Here is a 5043-nt window from a genome sequence, read left to right as displayed (position 1 = left end):
GCTCACGAGGGTCCCGGGCTGGGGGGGCGCGGGATACAGGGAAGCAGGATCGGTCCCGTCGTGATGGTTGGCGAAGCGCGCGGGCAGCTTTATGGGGGTTCATTGGACTGTTTTGTCTACATTAGTATATATTTGACGTTTTCTGTGATAAGAAATACAGTGTGGCAGACTCTCGTGTGTGGGGTGAGGTAGCGTGGGTGGGGTGTTCGATTAAGGGATGAGTTAGATGATTGTTAAAACTGGGTGCTGGGCGCGTAGAGGTTTGCTACACCCTTCTCTCTGCTTCCGTGTGTGCTCGACACGCCCCACGATGGCCGCACGAGGGGCTGCAGTGGCACCCACTCCTACCTCTCGGGTCTTTTCTGGCCTCAGCTGCTTCGTCCCGGAGGGGCGGGGTCCGCGGCTGCTGCCGGTGCTTTCGGACCAAACCCCGCTTTGGCTTCGCTGTACTGACACCGTTAAACACCCCGACTTTACTGCGGGGTCATTTACACGTCATACAGCAAATTCGCCCGTCCTAAGTGCGTCATTCGATGATCTTCAGCAGTTCGAGGGACTTGGGCATCTGTGTCCGTGGCCCAGTTGATACGTTTCCACTGCCACGATAAAGTCCTTGACCCCCGTTCCCAGCCCGCCCCAGGCAACCGTGGTCCCCCCGCTGTCTCTGTCCGTCTGCCTTTTCCGGCGTCTGCCCTTCCGCGCGGGGTCTTTGTCTGGGATTCTATCCGGACCGCTCTCCAAAATGCCATTTCTCACTTTCGGATGCTGCTCGTTCCGCTCTCCCCGGGCCGTCTTTGGAGTCACATCTTTCGTTTCTACTCAGAGATTTAAATGATCCGGTGCCCTGCTTTTTGGGAATTATTGTGTCACCATGATGGTCCGTGACCCTTGCTTCACGCAGGAATTAATGATATGCTAATCAGGCAGTAATGATCGGGGCTCAGAGAACGTCCTGCAGATTAATGAGTGGCTTAGAGAGGAGACGGACAAATCCGAAGCCAGAGGTCACGGTCCCCGGTGAGTAAATTTCCTAATAAGTGTCCCCAGGTATTGCTCGCAGTCCCGGGGCTCGGTTGTTATAACCTCCTGGCCACGGAACTGTGACCCCAGGTCCTAGGGGGCCATCAAAGTGATGCAGTCGCCGAGATTTATTCCCCACTCTGCGCTGGGTCCTACTGCATTAGGAAGTATTTGCTGGGGCTTTTACGTCCTCCCAGGATCCAGAAAATTGACATAGGACCCGATTACCTAGTGATCAAATAGTCTGTATTGATTGAATCACTTCATCTGTAAATCCAGAGCCACGGGGCCGTTCATTCATTCATTCATTCGTTCGTTTGATAAACACATGTGAGCGAGTGCTCATTACATGTCAGTTGCTGTTCCAACAGTTGGAGATATAAGGACAAAGGGAAAAAAAAGCGGTTCTAGTCCTTAGATGTTCACAGTCTAGTGATGGAAAAAGACGTGTAGAAATAACGGCAGGAACGGACAGAGCTTGTGCAAGGTGTAGTGTGAGCGGAGAGGGAGTCAGGAGCATTTCACACGGCCCGCGCTTGATTCGGGTCTGGAGGGATCAGTGGGAGTTTGCATTTGGCAAAAGAGAGACAAGGACATTTCTCAGAGGTCAAGCCAATGTAAAGCACGAGGCGCAGAGTGGGATTCGAGAGCCCAGTCTCTCCTTCATCTTCCTCTGAGTGTGACTTTCTTCCTTCCAGAAACCGAGGATGTAATGCTTCCTTTTTAGATATTAGTTTGATTTTTCAAGCTAGAACTTTACCTTTGCAGGCTACGTCGGATCCATCCCCTACCTTTTGGCATGAAGTGTCTTCATGCAGCTTCCCAGATCCACACGCTTGTGTAGAAACCTAGTTGTGAGATGAAGTTCCAGCTCTGCGAGCAGATCGGACGGAGTGCGGTCCTTCTGAGCTGACCCCTGCTCGTTTTCTTCAATTTTCCACCCTGAACTCCTGCGGGAGCGCGGTCTGTAGTCTGTGTAGGATCTACGTCGTTCCCTGCCCTCATGAGTTTGCACATACTAGTGTTCCTGCCTGGCTTGGGAAAAGCTCCCCTGTGCTTCCGAGGGACACGTGACGTTGATGACACGGTGTGCACACGGTCTGCGGAGGCTCACGTGCCCGGCCAAGGGGGCACTCACGGAGTGCCAGGGGCGGACGACGGGCCAGCTGGTGCGGGGGCTGGAGGCGGGAGTTTACGGGTTCGCGGGCGGGCCTCCGGGTGGGGTCTGAGCGCCAGTGAGTAGGGCCTGTGGCTGGGTTTGAGATTCACGGGGTGGCTGCTGCAGTCCCCATGCCTCTTCCCTGCTTGGGCTCCCCAGAGTGTCCCGCTGTGCAGTCCCCTGCGTGACCCGTGACCCGGGTGGGGTGAGGCAGAAGTGGGCCCTTGGGGGGGAAGAGGCTGGGGAACCCTGCACTCGCTCTGCTGTCACCTTTCCCAGGGGAGAAGTTGGGGCCTGGGCAGCCTCTGAGCTGTCCTGCCCTGGGAGGCGTCTGCGCTCGGTTTTGCTCGAACGGGGTGCTGGCATCTCCGCCAGCCTCCGGGGTTCCCACGCAGGTCTTCCCGTCCACGGGTGGCTGTCGGCCGATGTTCCTTTAGGGGTCTGCGGCCCGGGCTCTCCCACCCACCGTCTCTCCTGCTTTACCTCGCAGCTCCCCAGCCCCTTCTTCTGGGAATGGGATGAGATCGTACGTTCTAGAATTCATGTCTCTTAACCATTCATCGTTTTATCCCTGTGCAAGATTCTGGGGCATTTTTCCGAGGTCATTATTTTCTCTTTATCTATTTCCAATCTGCTGATTTATCTGTTCGATGAGTTTTTTACTTAAATTGTTATTATTATTATTATTTTTTAAATTTTTATTATTTTTTTATTTCAAAGAGGATATTTGGTTGTTTTTCACTCTTGCCTCTGCTCTATGGGGATCGTATTTCTTTCTTTCTCCTCTAAAGAAATGCGTATTTTTATTTTCTGAATTGGATAATTCTGCTATGAAGCTCTTAGGGTCTGATTCTGCTGGTTATTGTTTCTGCTTATTTTCATTCGCGATGGCGTGTTTCTTTCTGTGCTTTTTAGTTTCGGTTCGTGAGCGAGTGTTTCCCGGGGTATCCTCTGTGTGGATTCCTGGGAGGCTGGGGTGGAGGGGGGGGTGGGTGCCTCTAGAGAAAACTGGTGTTTGCAATTCCGGGCAATTTGAAATGCTCCCAAGGTGGCATCGCTGACCAGCTTCTCACTCCATACCACGTAGGGAGTGCCCCCAAAATCCCAAATGCTGAGAATGTCTGCCGTTATGAATTCTCAGAGAAATGTCCAGACCCCAGGCCAAGTTCCGCGGACTTCCTTAGCCTTGTCTCTTCGCCGATATGTGAACTGTCCCGTAGTCTGACTTCACCGAGTCTTTGAGGATGCCAGCCTCGTCTTCTCATTGCAAAGTTTAGGACTTTGGTCATTTGTAATTATTATTAAAATCTCTGACACTGTAAAAACCTCTTGGTTACTGAGATTGGCAAATGTCCCCAAGCCTGCTATGGCCTCAATGTCAATTTGCCACTCTGATTTTCGGCCCTTACTTTACGTTTCAGCCTTTACCGAAATTTCTGCTATTTGCTTGCTAGCTCATCTATTCATTTAAAAAAAAGTTCTACGTGTTTTGCGTCAGAGATTTTCTTCAGGATATCTAGTCTTTTGGATTATTAGAAATGCGTGACCTGTGTTGTTTTCTTTCATCTTTTACTTAACAATATATAATGAACATATTTGGTGCTGATAAATATTCATTTAAAACATAATCTTTATGAATGAAAGTATTTAGCTATTTGCATATTTGTACACATCTGTGAGAGATCTTTTTTTTAATTAAAAAGAGGTTATTTCATTAAAAAAATTTTTTTTAAGTAGACCAATGTAAACACATGAGTTGATGACTCCGTTTCGAAAGCGAGATTTTTTTTTTTGGATGGCGAACAGGCAATTACATTCTCATTGCTGGGGCATCTTAACGATGACGTAAGACATTCCCTGAACTTTCGTCCCTGATGTGGGTCTTTTGTTTCTTCTTCGTGAGGATATTTTTTTCCCCTTGGCTAACTGTCTCAGACATAAGTCTCATCGTACATGCTCGCCAATGCTATTTATAAGGCCAAAAAAATCCCGAATGTTTGTGTGTATGTGTGTGTGTGTGTGTGTGTGTGTGAGTGTGAGAGAGAGAGAGAGAGAGAGGGTCCAAGGACACTCGTGGACACGCACTTACCTGCCGTGCAGATAGATGCATTTATGAGAAACGGGAAACGTACTCTCGCCTGAATGCAGCCCGTCCCGGGAGCTCCTGAAACACCACAGCCGCGTAACCGAGGCCACGGCTGTAGCTGTGGCCGGCTTTGCGTGTCTCGGGGCTGGCAGACACGATTCATTGATTTCAGGGCTGCTGACGACCATCTGGACTAGAAGAGGCTTTTGTGGCCAGATCGACTCCAGCCTGAAGGCGACGTGGCTGGTTGTTCTTGGGACATCAGAGTGGGTTTTGTTTTTGATAAGCCCAGGCTCCAGGCTCCCCGCGGCTGCAGGCGAGGTGCCTCTGGGAGAGCAGGCTGGGCAGGGAGGGGGCAGCGAGAGCCCGCATGTTCCACAGCCACGGGTTTCTTCCCGGGGCTGTGTGAGTGTGTGTGTGTGTGTGTGTGTGTGCGCGTGCGCGCGTGCACGTGTCCTTGCATAAATATTTGAACACAATGCCCATGTGAGGTGCAACCGTCTCTCAGGGTCGCCCAGAAGAGGGCCCCTTCAGGACAGTCCCCTTGGGGACGTGCACCATATCGGGCAGCATGGTCTCGAGAGCCCTCCTCACGCAGGGTTGTGTGCACAGTGCTCCCAGGAAGAGCCCCACGCCGAGCCCCACGGCAGCGGCTGCTCTGCCCACAAGGAGAATCCCCCACGGTGTTCAGAGGACAGCGGCTCTGGCTCCGGCCCGGCTGCCCCGGGCCCCAGATGAGGCTGCTCCGTCTTCAGCCGTCTCCAGCATTTCTGATGTG

This window comes from Pteropus medius, unplaced genomic scaffold (genome assembly GCF_902729225.1).
Source record: "Pteropus medius unplaced genomic scaffold, Ma_sr-lr_union100, whole genome shotgun sequence".
NCBI lineage: Eukaryota > Metazoa > Chordata > Mammalia > Chiroptera > Pteropodidae > Pteropus > Pteropus medius.
This window is presented reverse-complemented; position numbering follows the sequence as displayed.